General features: G+C 36.1%; 1 pseudogene; it reads left to right on the plus strand.

The window, feature by feature from the left end:
* Window positions 1-7,132, plus strand: part of LOC108369113 (uncharacterized) — a 186,500-nt pseudogene extending 179,368 nt beyond the window's left edge.
* Window positions 7,133-17,874: the final 10,742 nt, after the last annotated feature.

Below are 17,874 nucleotides of genomic sequence, written 5' to 3' on the forward strand. Positions count from 1 at the left end.
AAGATGGACTTGTACTGAGAAAGAGCTCTACCGTTTTCCATTCGTTTGTATTTCCTCAGCTTCTTTGGAACTTTCCAATTCATTGTAGGCGATACCCAATCTCATGGCCTGGGTAAGAGCCAGTAAATTCCCAGTATGAACCGTTACTAGCCTCTTTGGGACAAGGTCATATAAGAGCCACATGAGTTTAGCTCTATGACAGGCCACATCTATGACACAATTTCTGAACATAATGGAGAAAAATATACCTGTACATATACAGTTTCGATTGGGCATGAGATTCAATCCTTACTCTCTGGGATTCAGAGAAAACGCCGTTTTGATAGTATCTGTGTTCAGATGATGCATTCGTGCACATATATCAAAATTTCTCATCCTTGTCTACTCTCAACCGGGGAAGGACTGTGAAAGTTTATCCTAGATCGTGCTCTGTTCAAACTGATTAACAAAAATAATGTTGCGTATATTCCTGCACTCCTGTAGCTCCTCGCAGCAATGCAATCGGTTTCTTGTGCCTTTTAAACTGGCACAGATATGTTTGCGTTGGAGTTGAAATATATTATATAATATAAAACATATTACGAGTATAATAGTTCATGCATCTCTTCCATTGAAATATATTTTAATAGTTCCATAGAGTATGCGTAAAATGAATTTCTTATGTGCTGCATTCCAAGAATTCAGCTTGCCATTTATTTTCATGCAAAGCCATTACCAAGCTAAAGGCAAACAATAATCTATTAAGAGATGCTATTGGTTTTATTATTTGCATAACACTAATACTTACATAGCTCCGCCTTAACTTAACTGCCAACTCTTCAATACAACCAACAATTGGTTTTATAACCGCTTTTATGTCTGAAACACAACACTCACAACCAGGTTTCATTGCTGCACTAAAATCGTATACCTAAAAGCGAAAGTGCGCTATATCCATTTGCTTTTATGAATATTATCGCCGGACTGCTGTTGTCCTGTGCCAAGGCAACTCTTTGCCGTTACATAAATAATGCTTTCTTCACTCTGCACTCTGAAACACTGAATCTCCTATTGGCAACACGCGCTCAAACACAGTTTAGTACGCATTTTACTGATTATTTAGTGCAGCTTCAGCTAACTTCAACTCTTTAAACGTTTGCTCATAGTCATGTGTGCTTTTAAGCTTTTGTGTGTGTGTGTGTGTGTGTGGCTCGTATTTATTTAATGAGCCATTCGATTTCTAATGGCATAAACTTTCGCTATATTGACTTAAATGAAATTTGTGTGCTAAATGCGCTGGATATAAAGCCATTAAGCGCGTAAGCAATGAAGATAAATGAGGGTCACTACGAGTACATCGGCAGCACATCGTACACAGATATTTAGTTTGTGGAGCAAAGCAACTTCATACATACATATGTGGCATAGTCTTCAAGTAAGTCCATTAAACCAAAAAGAGCGGCACACAAATCTTCAGTGAAATTGTGGCTGAAACTTTAGCGTACGCACAATTGCTTTGGTACGTTGCATTGAATCGTAGAAGATCAAGTGTTTGTATATTTGTGAAGATATTCATTTAATTCTTAATTAATTGTCGCTCGCTGAGGTTAAATTTTCTCATTCCCTCCCGTTTGGCAGCTTTATTGGTTTATTTTCTTCTGTTGTGTAGTCGAACAAAGCTCGTCCTTTATAACATATTTTTTTTTTTTTACTCTTTCCCGGTATAAGATTCATAGCTGTTCTCCTCTACTAGATAGAATTGGTTAAACGAAGCTTGTACAGTCTGATTTATTTGTCCATTCTCCTATAAGAAGGCTTGATTTTAGCAAGTGAATAAAAATTCTTAATAATTAAAAAAAAATAAAAATAGATACTGAAAATAGAACTGAAGCAAATGATGTTTATCTAAAATAAATATATATATATATATATATATACATTTTTAACAATTTAAAAACTGGCCATAATTTTAGATAATTTAATAACTGAAGGTACTTTTTTGTTGGCTTAAAATTTAAGCATACTTAAAAACTGAAAGTAAGATTTTTGGTAGTTTAAAACTAGTACCAAATTTTTGGACATAAATTTTTATAAATTATATACTTAATACATTTCTTTTTTGGTAATTTAAAACTTAGACATAATTTTTTAATAATTTACAATATGGACAGAACAACTTTTTATTCAAAAGCTGAAGGTAACTTCTTAGTAAATAGTTTAAAATTTTAAAAATTCTGACATAACTTTGTTGATAATTAAAAAACAGGACATAAATTTTGATAAATCACATAATAAAGAAATTTTTTGGCAATTTAAAATTTTGATATAATTTTTTGGTAATTTACAAACTGGACAAAATAATTTTTTATTCAAAACCTGAATATAGCTTTGAAATTTGAAATTTTAAAAATTCTGACATAACTTTTTTGGTAAATAAAAAACTGGACATAAATTTCGATAACTTATATACTAAAGAAAGTTTTTTTGCAATTTAAAATTTTGATAATTTTTATACTAACACATTTTTTTTTGGCCATTCAAAATGAAGACATAAATTTTGAGAACTTTTCAAAAATTTTAAATTTTCATTTTGAAAACTGAAGCAAATTTTTGAGGTCATTAAAGAGGCATTTCATGTCACCGCGGCCACCTTTGTGCGGGACCTCTCAGGATTTGGATGAAAGTTGAAGAGATTGAAAGTCTAGGTCTACGTGCAGCATATTTTGCCGATATAACTTAGGGTTGCCTATTTACATGGGACTGAAATTTTAAGAAAACGTCATACATACCTTTCTTAAAAGTGCTGCATCTTGGAAACCTTTTAACGTAACTTAATGATAAAAAATGCGTTTCTTCCGTCTTATTATGGGCTTTATTGTACATTTCTTACATCGATGTGCAACGCATAAAAAACAAATTATGATTTTTTTTTGATTATAGCATTTTTAAAAATTTTTATTTTTACATAAAACCATTCTCTATGATGTTCAAAGTACTCAAAAGGGGCGTAATGGGCTACTTATACCTTTGGACTTCTAGATCGTCTAACGCTCAAGCAATATGTTAAATAGACATTGAAATTTTATGAAATTGTATATTTTTGAAAGAGGAAAGGTGTGTAAAAAACATTAATAATTATAATATTAAATTTTGACTTATTTTTATTGGGTATTGAATAAATGAATACAATTTTTAGTTTAGAACAAAAGATCTCAGACCACTGGTTATTTAATTAACAATTACCGTTCATACCTTCACCGTTTAACTAATACATAATTGATTTCCACCAGGCCTTAACTGCAGTTTATGCCTGTTGGAAAAAAGAATTACAACTCGAAGGGGGTGATTCCATCAATTAAATAGAAGCAAAAGAAAAGAAAAAAATACAAACTAAGAAATAAACCTTAACGATCGCCCCACGTTAAAATTCTTGGAGCTAATCTGAGCTATTAGCTGCAGTTAAACCTTGGAAATAGGCTATTAGTACGTAACTATTAATATTTACAATTATCTGCAAGACAGAATTCAGGCAAGTGTCGAAATGGAATTTCTAACTAAAAATATCTTAATCTCTTTTCAAAGTTCATCCTTTCTCTCCCTTCAAAAGCTGGCTGCGATTTCACCACGGAACATTGTTTTCCTAATTATTAATTACAATTAAATTTGCGCGCATCTTTGCAACTTTTAGTTACTGGTAGTTTCGAAAAACACTTGAAAACAACATTAACACTCTACAAAGTGTACACCACTCCGGCGGCTGTTCGTGCCCAAGTGGGCAAACACATTAGCAATAACTTTCTTGGACAATGAAATTATGTACATAGTTAATGTGGCCGCGTGACAGTGTTGAAAAGCGCAAATGACAAGAAACTTGCACAGTGAATCGATTAAGAACTAAAAGTTAATTTAAAAGAAACACTTTTTGAAGCAATCAGCTGCGTGGCGATACTCTGCGTTCACCAAATCGATCAAACTATGGTTCATGCTTTAACAAAAACTGGATAAATCACACTTTCAAACTTTATACAGAACTTAGGAAGATTCCACAAATTTTTATCCAAATCTCGAGCTTTTTAACCAGAATTTTTGGAAATATTTCCGTATTAAAAATGTGCTTTTAGTTTCAGAACGCTATCAACGTTTATTTGAGATGCATTTGAGAAGTAACGTTTGAGATTTTAGAAAATGGCTGATTCCCAAATGCATCTCAAATTGTTTATTGGGAAGAGATAAGTACTACATACATATGTTAACATAAATATTGTATGCAGTTGAAGCTACCAGAGGAGAAAGATACACTCTGACATGAATTTCGCAGCACTTGCTAGACTTAAATGAGTTTCAGAATGACATCGCTTTAAAGTATGGCGAAATTCCGAAGATAAAGGATTCTAACAAGAACTGTGATATCAACTCACACTGAGCGAACCTTACGGATTCTGAGATACTGTAATTTTTTCAGGGTCAATTTCTAATCGTTTTTGTTGTAGGCAGCCAAGTGGATGAAGATCGACAACGACTTGCACGATATGTCTTCAAAAATTAAGGGACAACTCATATCTGAATAATCAATGATATGAAGACATGCCTTATAAAGCACCAATCAAAATGATTTTCACTACTGTGTATGAATGATATGTAAACCTATAACACATAAGGTTTAAGTAAAACCTCATATTTGAACAATCAGTTGTGTGAAGGCTATAGGTTTTAGTGACCCGATCATTGTTCTTTTTAACCTTTAGCTTTATGTTGATAATGAGTGAAAATAGTGCGAAATTTCATGTTCCTACCTTCACAAATGGAGAAGTTATACCAAAAAATTCAACTGAACAACTACATAGTTTTGCATAGTAGTGCAAGCGCTTACTAAATTTCAGCCGGATACCTCGAAAACTCAGAGACTAGAGTGAGTTCAAACAGACAGACAGACAAACAGACATGGCTAAAAAGGCTCAGCTCGAGGTTTTGATCATTTAAATACATATTCATTTTCATGGGCATATCTCTTTTCCTTCTGGTACGTTCAAACATCGGACCAAAGTTATAATCGCATTTCATAAGCACTTACTTCGAAAAAAACCCCACATAAGAGAACCTCAAATTCAAAGAGACGTAACGAATATAGGTGAATCACTTTAAAAGTCTTAACAAGAGGATTACGGATACGTAGGTTAGGAATATATGTAAGTTAAAATAGATTGCTTTAACTATCCATAAGAAGCTATGGTGTGACATGGCTGTGATACGCGCTTTAAATAATTTAAATCTCTATTTCAGGCGTGGCTCCAGTAATCATCGAAAATCTAAATGCTATTCCAGACGATGAGCTGATGGAGGAGCTGGAGAACAAGCTGAAAGCAAAAGAAATGCAAATAAGTCAACCAGTCTTCGAAAGACAGTGATTTTTAGAGAATATTACGAATGTATGTGACAGCCGTAATCTTAGGATGCACTTCATCGCAGCTTGAGACATTGGCTTCAAAGAACTTTAGTTGTACTACCTAGAAGTATCCTACGCTGGCAGCGCTGGACACTTGTCATTGCGACCAGTTTTTCTGCCCGGAGAGATGCGTTCAAAGCCAATACACCATTAACGCAGCACTTAGTAAGAAAGGCAGGGATATACATAAAAAAATAGGAATGGTGGTACTCAGGAGCACAATTAGTATTAGGATTATGAAAGAATTTTTACAAGCTTCATAAAACAATTTTGCTCAGCAAGCAAGCATAAGTTACGAATGTAGTTGAAATTTTTTCTCGAAAGCGACTACGTTTCCAGAAAATGAGAAAAATAAATCTGGCTGTTTGTGAAGACCATACAAGTCCCAGCAAATGCGGGCATCGAAGATATACCGTGTAGGGCAGAGCCTCATTAGGTCTGAGGCTAAATTTTTCATACCCTTCAGTTATGAAAGTTCATTGCACCCACTCCGCATAGACCACTGTATACTTATGCTATTGTGCTGCATATCTAGCTCAACGCAATTACAAAACTTAGCCAAAAACTTTAATTTAATATTACCACAGCACCTACGTAAGGAATGTAACGAATTTATTTCCAACTACTAAGTATTACACAGTCAACAAAGTACTTCAATATCTCAAGCGCCCTGACAGCCACACAGTAGAAACTAAATTTACTACAAAAATACCCCTTAAACATTACAATCGATTCCACCTCACAGGCCCTACCCTCAATAAGTAGACCATCATGTAAAATGGCAAGCACCTTTCCACCCCTCAAATCCTAAAGCATAGCCGCTCTCCCACAATCTTCCCAATGCTCTAAAATACTTTCCATTATTGTATCCAAATCTGTTCACCCCACCACGCTGCCCGCATCTTCATTCACGTCATTCATTGCGTCAACTCGTTGTCAACAAAACTTAATACCCCCAAAGAGACACTTCAGACGCGAACAAACTATTTCACAACACTTTCACAACTGGCTGGAAGGGGCAAACAAAGAAAAAATAGCAAGTACTGCGAGTACTTGCTGTGAACTGAGGTAGAGCAGCTGCAGCAGGAGCAAGAGCAATGGCGTCATTTGAGGGTTGGCTGTTGTTAGTTGACAGTTGGCAGTTGGCGGCTGGCAGCTGGCATTTAGCGGTCGCCGGTTGGTTAACTAGCAGTTGTTGTTGTTTTTTTTAGCTTTCTTGTTATATGCTCTCACAAGTACTAACTTTTGTTGACTGCTAGCTGGCTTTTTGGTGGCTTGAATGCTTGAATGGTCACTCACTGGTTTGTTTGATTGAGCTCCAAAGCGGATGTAGTGATGGAGTTGACACCTTTCTTTGCCGTTTTTCTTTTTGGCGAGAGTGGGGCGGGGGTGAAAGTTCAATACATATTTTCTAATGGTTATGGTAACCATAACGGCCATGTAATACATAGTAATGACAATGGGTATGTTTATAGTGTTGGTAATAGTTCTGGTAACGGGGAGGGTTATGGTAATGATCATGGTTATTGTGATTATAATTGTAATAGGAGTAATTATGATAAAGGTAATGGTAATGGTAATCGTAATGGTTATGTAAAATGTAGCTATATTTGTAATTGTAATGATAATGACAATGGTAATGATAACGATAATGATATTGATACTGGTTATGGTAATGGTGATTGTAATGGTAATGGTAATGGTAATTAAAATGGTAGCTGTAATGGTGATAGTAACCATTAGGCAAAGGGAATTGCAATATTGATGATTTTGGAAATGGTAATGGTATTGGTAATTTTAATAGTTATGGTAATTCAAATGCTTATAGTAATGGTAATGTTAATGCTAATGTTAATAGAGATGGTAATTGTAGTGTTAATAGTAATGGAAATGGTAATGTCAATTCAAATTTTAATTGTAATGGTAACGCATACGGTACTGATAACTATAATCATTATGGTAATACTTGTAGAAACTTGTTAATTTTAGTTACATTTTCTCTCTCTCTCTCTCTCTCTCTCTCTCTAAGAAGCAGAACTTAGCCAGCTAGTTGTGCATTCATTTTCGTCGTATTTTCCGCTGCTTTTACTGCTGTTAACTCAATTACAAACATTTTCTCACATCATTAACAACAAAGTGAAATATGTTGCGAGAAAATAGGACACTGCGATGAAAAGCAGAAGCAGAGCATTCTGCAATCTCCCTTCAGTTCCTTCATCACGCATTATGTATTGACATCATGTCACAGCTTTTGAGCGTTGTTGTTTGCAAGCGTTGTTCACGTTGAAAGTTACAAAGTAGTGTCGGTCATAAGAAGAATACAAAGTTTTACACAAATGTGTCTTCAAAGTGGTAATAGCTTAAAGCCAAATAGTTTGCGTTGGTTTTCGTGGTCGCTGAAAGCAATTGCAAGAAGCACAGCTGGCAACTTCTTCTATACGCTTTGTATGTGCATAAATACAATGTACAAATGTACATATGTACATTAGGGCGGAGTAATTTGTGCGGAGCACAATTTTCGAAGAAAGTGTATAGCAAGTTCAAATTTTACAAAAAACTACATACCAAAAATTACGTTTGACCCTCCGAATTTTGAAAAGAAACAGCAGTGTATTGTATGAAGAAACACACAAAGTTTTATAAATGAAAAATTAATTTCGTTCAGAGAAAATTATAATACACTGATTTTTCTTTTAAAAATTGGAAGTGTCAAACTAATTTTTGGTATACAGTTTGTTCACCATTTTTGCTTAGAATCGAACGCAGAATTCGAATATGCCATACACTTTTTTCGAAATAAAATTACTCCGCCCTAATGTACATACTTTGAAGTATTTTAACACTTTCATACCCGAAGTTTTTCCCTGTCGAGCGTCAACTGTTCGTTCCATCACTTCGGTTTCCCCGCTCCCCTTTCCTTTAATTCGTCATTTCCATCATTATTACTTACATACAATTTTGCTTCACACGCTGTTTTGTACTTTGCGGTTTTCGTAAAGCAAAAACTAATTAGCAGTTTTAAAAATCTTGTCAACAAATTAAAAGTTCCCTCTGTGACAGTGTAAAAAAGTACAGCAGTAAAAAACAAAATTAAAGCCAAGCTAGAACTTAAGTGCATAGCTACGAAGAACTAAGCACCGAGTAGTTTGCCACAACTGCTGCCACTATAAAACATTGTAGAAATGGAGTAGTATTGAGGATATTAAAATTGCCTTATTTCAACTATTTATAAGTTAGAATCTTGTTGGTATTTTTTTTAGACGGCGTTAAGCGTAAGACTAGTATTTTGCAAAGATATTTTCATGTGTATGCAAATATATTATTATGGGTATTCGTCAAAGTTAGCAAGTGACCTGGCACTAGGGCAGAAAATCTGATTAGCTCTAAGAACAACAACTTTGGCAACATTCGTTGATTTGAGGTAATCAGCTCTTTTGCCCGAGTGCAAGCTCACTTGCTCAATTCGGTGAATATCCCTAGTGTTAAAGTACAACACGGTGCGTCTGAACCAAGAATAAATGAAAGGTTGCTGGACGTTGGAAAGTCTTGCAAATTTTAAAAGTACATATAGGCTGCGTTTCTTTATACATTCCGGATAATCCAATTTCCCAGCCAGAATAAACAGAATGAAGAAATGCAGCTATAGGCTGCATTTCTTTATTCATTCTGAACGTTTGAAATAAACTTTTTTGTTTATTTATTCTTTAGAATGTTCTTGATGATACGTTGACGTATACTTCAAATGCATTCTGTTTATTCCGGCTGTAAAATGGGATTATCCGGAATGTATAAAGAAACGCAGCCATAATGTTTCTAGGTTCTAAAATTCAAAAATGAAAATCATTCATAGAGGGCTTTTCGAGAAAAGTGACTTTGAAAACTTGTATTCCGTTTTTTATTTTATTTTATTAATTTTTATTTTTACAGTTACATTTAGGTACTATAGTATGTCGCCTTACGTCGAAAATTTAACTAAATTTCTAAGAATATAGCCATGTGTGCCTTGGGAGACACAAAAGAATCTAGTACAGCTACAAGTGGTTGCCCTTAAGGGGGTGTACTCTCTCCTCTCCTGTGGACTATGGTTACAGATGAACTCCTCTCCATGGTGAACGATCACGGCTTCGAAACACAAGGCTATGCAGACGATCTGATGATCTGTGTAACAGCGCTGTATGGCGAAACGATCTCCATTACACAAAGATGATGTGCCACCAAAGGATTATCCATTTATCCTCCTAAAATTACTCGAGTTCCGTTTACCCTGAAAAAAATGTTATCCATGAAGGCATTCACTTTGAAATGATGCAAAATACCTGGGGGTAAGGCTGGATAAGACACTCACATGGAACGCACATTTGGATGCAACAGTAAACAAGGCGATGAGAATCCTAAGTCCAGTCATTTCTAGGAATTTCAATGGAAGTGAAGATGAAGATTGGTACACTGAAGGATCAAAACTTGAAGATGGAAAAACTTGAGCTGGTATATTTGGATCAAATTTTAAAGCATCGATAGGAACGGACAGCTGCTCTACCATTTTCCAAGCGTAGATTCATGGGATAGATATCTGTGACAGAGAATTCCTCAGAAGAGGCATAGCTTCTAAAAACATCTGCATTATGTCGGACAGTCAGGCGGCCTTTCTAGCGCTGAAGTTCCACGCAATAACATCAAAAATAATGAACGACTGCCTCACCACCCCAAATGCTCTTAGAAGCTAGAACACAATATTCCTAGGCAGGGTGCTGGGACATGAGGGTCACAATGGCAATGAGCAGGCGGCCCGCCTAGTAAAACACGTAGCTACACAATATTCCATGGTCGGAACCCTTTTGTGGATTCACTAAAGCACACTCAAGCGAGGTTAAGTGGGTGGACAAAAAATTCCATAGGCACTGGAGTGAATGTCTAGGACAAAGACAAGCTAAGTGGTCCACCTGTCGCACACAAATAGCTCAAAAAAGCTTATAAATTTAGGCAGGCAGGACCTTCGAACTCTCACTAGGTACTTCACGGGACATTGTTCCCTGCGCTACCAACTCAGTAAAATGAATCTTTCACACACGAGCGTCTGTTGGTGCTATGAGATGGACGAAGAAACGCCAGAATACATCCTTTGTGAATGTGTTGCTCTCGCTAGACGCAGACTCGCTGACCAAGGTGGTGTAAAACTTTATCCATTCGAAATATGGAACAAAAAGCCCACAGGCGTGCTAGCCAATATTAAAGTCCTTCACGTATAGGTTAAAGGGCCACGCACAATAGACTAATTATTTTTTGATTTCAAAATAAAACAAGTAAGAGCAGCGCTGTCTTCGGCTATGCCGAAGGCTTCATACCTTTCATGAACATCTGCAAATTTTACTTTGACAGATTACTGCTTTTGAATACATCTGCATACATCGATAGAGGAGTTACATACTTATATAAAAAATCGCATCTAAACAATCAGAGGTATGGAAGATATACTTTATATGGCACCAATCTAAGTGATTTTCACTGCTATGTGATCGGTATGTAAACCGGTAACACAATTTATTGGGTTTAGTTTCCTACATAAAGGAGATATATCGCAAAAACTGGTATCTGAACAATCAGTGCTATAGGAGATAAAGCTTATACAGCATAGATTTTGACGATTTTCTCAGTAGACTTTGTATTATTATTTATAAAATATCTTACGAAATTTATCGGTTTTAGCTGTTCAAATAAAGGAGTTTTACAGTAAAATCCCATATCTGAACAATCAGATGTATGGAAGATATATGTTGTAGTCATCCGATCCTTGTTATTTTCACTGTAAGTATTCTGTTAATAATGAGTGAAAATGGTGCGAAATTTCATGTTCCTAGCTGCATAAATGGAGGAGTTATGATAAAAGACCTCATATCTGAACAATCAGTTGTATGGGGGCTGCAGGTTATAGTGACCCGATCTTTGTTATTTTCACTGTAAGTCTTCTGTTGATAATGAGTGAAAACAGCGCGAAATTTCATGGTCCTAGCTACATAAATGGATGAATTATAACGAAAAATCTCATATCTGAACAATCAGTTGTATGGGAGCTATAGGTTATAGTTATCCGATCTTTTTAATTTTCACTGTAAGTTTTCTGTTGATAATTATTGAAAACAGTGCGGAATTTCATGTTCCTAGCGATATAAATGGAGGAGTTATAACGAAAAATTTTATATCTGAACAATCAGTTGTATGGGAGGTATTGGTTATGGTGACCCGATCTTTGTAATTTTCACTGTAAGTATTCTGTTGATAATGGGTGCAAGTACTGCAAAATTTCATGTTCGTAGCTGCATAAATGGAGAAGTTATAACGAAAAATCTCATATCTGAACAATCAGTTGTATGGGAGCTATATGTTATAGTGGTCCGATTCTTCCGGTTCCGACAAATGATTAATACATTATAAAAATACACCCACCTACCAAATTTGATCCGGATATCTCGAAAACTGAGAGACTAGATTGCATACAAACAGACAGACAGACGGACAGACGGACAGACGGACATGGCTAAATCAACTCAGCTCGACGTTCTGTTCATATAAGTATACATTTTAATGGGTCTATCTCTTTTTGTTCTGGTACTTACAAACATCGGACCAAAGTTATAATACCATTTCATGCTTATGAAAGGTATAAAAACAGAACAATCTTAGAGGGTGAGAGCACACAAATTTCAACTATATATACAATATAGCTGTAATAATTAAAATGATAAAGTTAAAAAAAAAAATATAACAAAATGTTATCACTTTTCTCGAAAAGCCCTCTATGAATGATTTTTATTTTTGAATTTTTAGAAGCTAGAAACAATATACTTTTAAAATTTGCAAGTTTTTCCAAGGCCCAGCAACCTTTCATTTAACTTCTATTCAGCCGCACAGTAACAATGGTGCGGTTCTTAGTATTAAGTCTGGTGGCTTAGACATGCCTCGCTCGGCAAGAAACTTCTATAGATGAACTACGGGCCCAGTTGCCATGACACATGAAGCAAGTGAAATCTTGAAACTAAAGACGCAATAGAAGGCCATTGTTCGCCACGTTTTCGTTCATGTCGTTTCCCCCAATAAACTTGTGTCAAAGAAAGAAAAATGTTATTGTAAAAAAAATATCACGTTTGCACTTTAATTCATTGCCCTTCATTAAAATTCAAATGAGGTTCAATTCATTTATGAATTTCGAGTAAAAAACATGAACATGTCGTCACTAGACGCGAATAAAGACGTGAGCTCAAGAGTTGACCGCGAAAAAGACACTTAAAAAAACCTCGGCCAAGATAGTCTCTTAACATGGTTGGCGGCGAAGAAAGACGCGTAGCTCATTTTCGCGGTCAACAATGTTTGCTGGTATGACAATAGACAAGAAGAAAAAGTTAGGTTCCACCTTAGTGTAACAGAGCAATCTTTATTTTCATTGACAACGGCCCATCTAGGTTCATTCTACAGGTGTTTAAAAATATAACCATCCAACCTGAATGAAGGTTCGCAAAATTATTCCTTTATTTCTATCTGTAAGTTAAAGATTATTATAGTCCTTCTGAACCTAATTTCTTTTATAACGACCTTGAGATCCCAAAATAATTTGCGCGCTTTTGACAATGCGCTCTTTCTATCTGCCTAAACCTATTCTACAAGAGCAAACAAAATAGCATGCCATTGTCTTACTTTAATCCAGTCAAAGTCTTGCGACTGTTTTTCTTCTTTTGTTTGTATCTTAAGGCAGTGCCACACGATTGGTACTTTTGTACAGGATCGTACATTTTTTATAAAAAAAAAAATTGCGACGACAATTTTTTTTTTGTAGTCACACGATTGGTAAAATACAGCGAACTTCTATGGAAAAATTTGAATTTGTTTTTCTTGATTGGTATTGAAAAAAGTTTTTGTGCATTTACACGATTGTGATAAAATTTGCACCAAATTTTGGGCAAATGATCAATCGTGTAACACTGCCTTTACACATACACATTAAGCATACTTCTAAGTTCATCAAATCATCCATTGTTTCCAGTCCTATTATCTGAGCCTTTACCCCCAATTAATCCTTCTGCCCACATTTTTTTTTTTTTGGCTATTGTATGCAGTTGTAGTTATTCACAGTACTAATAGAACGTAGCGTATTCTTGACGACTAGAGTACTTAGCTGCAAAGTAGCTTGAGTGGTTGATTCATTCGATGCTACAATACATGATTGATTGTTTCGTTGTTTGGTTTGGTTTTTGAGCTGGTCGATTGCATTGTTTCATTTCATCGCTTCTCGTTTCGTTTTGGCTGGCTGAATCAATTGTTGCTGAGCACGAGTGTTGTTTACCTCTTTGCTTATTTGTGTTAGTTTGGTTTTTTTTGTTTGTATCAGCATTTGCATTCGTATTCGGCTATACTGACCAGTGTTGCCGTTTCAGCCCTTTGGTGGCTAAATTTGGCTACCAAATTCTTTTTTTGGCCACAAAAATTTGAAATTGCCCCTAGCCCTTTTTTTAGCCCTTTTCAAAATTTATTCATCATTGACATTGAAATTTTTTATATGATTTTCATGAATTTAACTCTTCGCTCATAAAGCGAACGCCTTTCCTTTAAGGCAAATAAACTGTTCATTGTGTCGCTAGCTTAAGTGGTGGAAAAAGTTTGTTTATCGGTTGCTTCTTTTACCTTTAAGTAACGCAGAAGTTGAAAGGACGTTTTCTATAATAAATTTCGTTAAAAATAAGCACAGAAATAAAATGAATTTTGCAATGTTAAACGCTTTATTAACTGTAAGATATGGCTTAAAAAATGTACAGAAATGTTGTCATGATTTTGATTTTACAGATGATATCGTCAGGTTAATGAGAAATGAACAAAATTGTAACGACGAAGAATCGCTTAGCGATGATAGTATTGATATAGATATAAATATTTAATGTGTTAAAAAAAATGTTTATAGATTAAATTATTTTACTATGAGTTCATTAAATGAATACTCTTTTGTTTGTTTGATACATACAGCGTCGGACAATAATAAAGCACCGACATTTTAATTCTTTGTAAATTATAACATAACATTTTAAAAATTTCTTTTACAAATGGATATTTTTCGAAGCATAGTTTGAAATTATTTAAGTTATTTAGTATTGTCCGACACTGTATTTAGATATGATTCTAGTACTTATGTATTCTTAATGTGATCTCATTTTTTTTGTTTATGTAAGAAATTAATTTTTAAACTGTACATACATATGTATATGTATGTTTTTTACGTTTCTGGGCCGTTATCTTATCCATTAACGATTTAACTATACTTTAAAATAGGTAAGTTGGCGGCCCTTAATATGCTTTATGTGTTACACAACAAGTTTATTTGTTGAATAAAATATTAATTCTTTCCAGAGTTCATTGTTTTTCTATATCATTACTTATAGAAAATGTTTGCGTGTATACTTATATATTTATATGTAGGTAAAAAAATTTAGCTACCATTTTTAGCCACAACGACGATTTTTAGCTCTTTTTTAGCCCTTTTTTAGCCTGAATTTAGCTACCGCTAAAAATGTTTCGCGGCAACACTGATACTGACTTAGATTTGCTTGTAAGTGACCTTTGTTTTTTAGCTCACTCGTTAAATCGTGCTGATTTCAAGTACCTCTTCAAATTTGTCCTCATATTCTTGCTTAGCTAGAGGATTTCATGTATGTATGTATGTTTGCACGTTTTCCTTTTTTTTTTATTTATTTATTTATTTATTTTAGTCTACAGAAAAATGTTTTCTTACAGACAGTTGAGATAAAAAGATTTAGAATATTTAAGTATGTGTGATACATTACAGAGTGAAATAATTATAAATATTAACTTGTAAAGATAACAATGATATTCAATAGCAATTTGGGTAGCTGGCGAGGCCTTGTCTCCAGTCTACTTTTGTGTGCGGCGGGCGGAAAGACCTAGTTTCCGCTCCGCCCTGTTTACAGGCCGTTGATCATGGTCGGAAAGGCCGAGCTTCCGATCCATGTTCCCGTAGTCGTTACTTTGTAAGTGAGGCAGGCGGAAAGTCCTAGTTTCCGCTCCACGCTATAGACGAACTGTTGGGCGAGGTCGGAAAGGCCGAGTTTCCGATCCCTGCTCCTATTGTCCTACGCGGTCGCGGAAATATACGAAGCCGTTACAATTGTACTAAGCAGTCATAGATATTGTGTAATTTTTTCGTTCACGGTTGCAGATATTAGTTTATTTAGTTAACTTGTTGAGCAATGTTTTCTTTATTACAAAAAGCGATTCAGATATGTCGATGCAATCATAATGCTTGTTAAAATCTTGGCATAAACACCGAAAAGCATCATGCATTTCAAAGTTTGATTTACAAATACTCAACACAATAGGTTTAAAATGTCTCGTGGGTCTTGTAGGAATACAAAAATTTATCTCACTCAGTAAAAAGGGACTACTGACCATCCCATTCATTAATTTAATTAAAAAAAGAACACCAAGCATCTCTCTACGACTCTGAAGCGTCGGCAAATCTATAAGCTTCAGGCGATCCTTGTAGGGTGGGAGATTTTTAGACGAGTTGTATGTAGTATTAGTATTCAGCACATATTAACCACATTCATTATCATTTGCATACCTGCAATCGTTACTCAGTTTATGCCTCAATTAGTTGCACGAATTGGGAGAAAAGTCGATGAAGAGGAAAGGCCATTGGACTTTTCTTGCAGCCTCTGCCCTAGTCATTACTCGCACTGACTTATGTGCAAAGCACTCAGGAAATATAAAATGTGAATGTGAGTTTGTGAACGAAATATGGGAATAAACATTTCAATGGCTATGTTACAGCCGAAAAATTGTATGCAATATTTATATCAAAGTGCCTCTAAATAAATATATTTACTTTAAAAGGTTAAATAAAAATATAATATTTTATTTAGACTCTGTTCTAAAAGACAGCGCCGTCATGCTGTCAGTTTCTTTGGTTCGATCCGGAAAGTACTCCAAGCTATTTAGAATCCCGGAGTAAGTCAGAAGCGGAAGGTTCGTTGACTATATCTACGGTTAGAATTTTTAGCATTGCGTTAAGTGCGAGGGTAGAGGTCGTCTAAAGTGCCCTTATCGAACATGGTCTTGAGGAATGCTCTTCACCAACTGGACTGTTTCCAAAGGCCCCTTTGCAACAATATAAGGCTAGCGAGTCGGTCTTAACCCTCTTCCCGATATCCGAATTCAGGAAATCCTGCTGTTATAATCAATGCCAGGCACTCCTCTTGACTTGATCATGACAACCAAGGTATTCTGAAATCCGAACATCGAAAGAAGGTTAACGAGGGCCGGACGGATAGAGTTGCAGGAAAGCATCCCAATGAGAGATGCTGGAAAGTCGGGATTTTATATATCCTTGCGAAAAAATGTCATGCAGCTGCCTAAAAACTTACATGTAACTGCCAGCTACGCCATCAGCATAGGCGACCAACCGACAGTCGCTTTCCTTTTAATTTCATAATAGATAGACGGCAATCCACAGAAGTAGTGAAATAACTCCCCCTCTCAAGCGTGCTTAAGAGAAAGAAAAAGATTCTGGTCAGTTTAAAATGCCTACGGGACACACGGGAACTTTGACCACGAATTATCTTGGAAAATAGCTTGGTTTGGGAAGGATGCCAGACCCAAGCGAGTTACTTCAGCCTAACCTCAAAAAGACGACAGACATAGCAGAAGCAACCCTTGTCCACTCTTCGCTGCCTATAGCACCGTCCTCTACCCCTCAGTCCTTGACAGTCAGGAAAATGGAATTCACCTAGTTGGCGACTTTGCCACAACATTTAGGATGCCTTTACCGATGTGGGGTTTTTCCCATCAACGGATATCCGACTTTTTCCAAGTCCATACGTGGTTCTTTTTCATCCCCAGAAGCTCCCTCCTAGGTACAGGGCCGCTGTTTATCAATCTGTTGGCCTACTCAAGCATCTAAGATTACTTCTCAGTGCTGTCAGCACTCTGGCTGCCCTTGCACTCCAGACTTTCAGTAGCAACAGTCAGCACGAGCTCTTTTGTCCGAGCCAGCTCGATGTTTGGGCTTAGTAGTCCACCCATGGCTATTTACCTAACTGAGCTGAAGACAATTTTGCCTACAAGTCCTTGTCCAATATCGAGTGTGTTGGGTTCCCAACTTCCTAGACAGGCACAGAGATTAAGTTAGGTCGACCGCTTAAATAGGACGTCCTAACTCGGCACTCTGCTGAGACGGTAGTATCCCCTAGACCGACCCAGGTGCCGATTTTTCTGTCTTTCACGACCACTTCGGTTCACCCCTGCCGTGGTTATTTTCGAAGGAGGCCATAGCGAGTAATGACGCACGTGCTTATAAGGGCGTTCAGAGCTGAATCGAGCGCAAAGATGGTAGTGTCGTCTAAACCGCACCTGGTAATCAAACACAACGGTGGATAGTCGTGGCATTACCCCTCAAC

This window comes from Rhagoletis zephyria, unplaced genomic scaffold (assembly GCF_001687245.7).
Source record: "Rhagoletis zephyria isolate East Lansing unplaced genomic scaffold, Rhagoletis_zephyria_1.1 Rzeph_scaffold_00057, whole genome shotgun sequence".
NCBI classification, from domain to species: Eukaryota; Metazoa; Arthropoda; class Insecta; order Diptera; family Tephritidae; genus Rhagoletis; species Rhagoletis zephyria.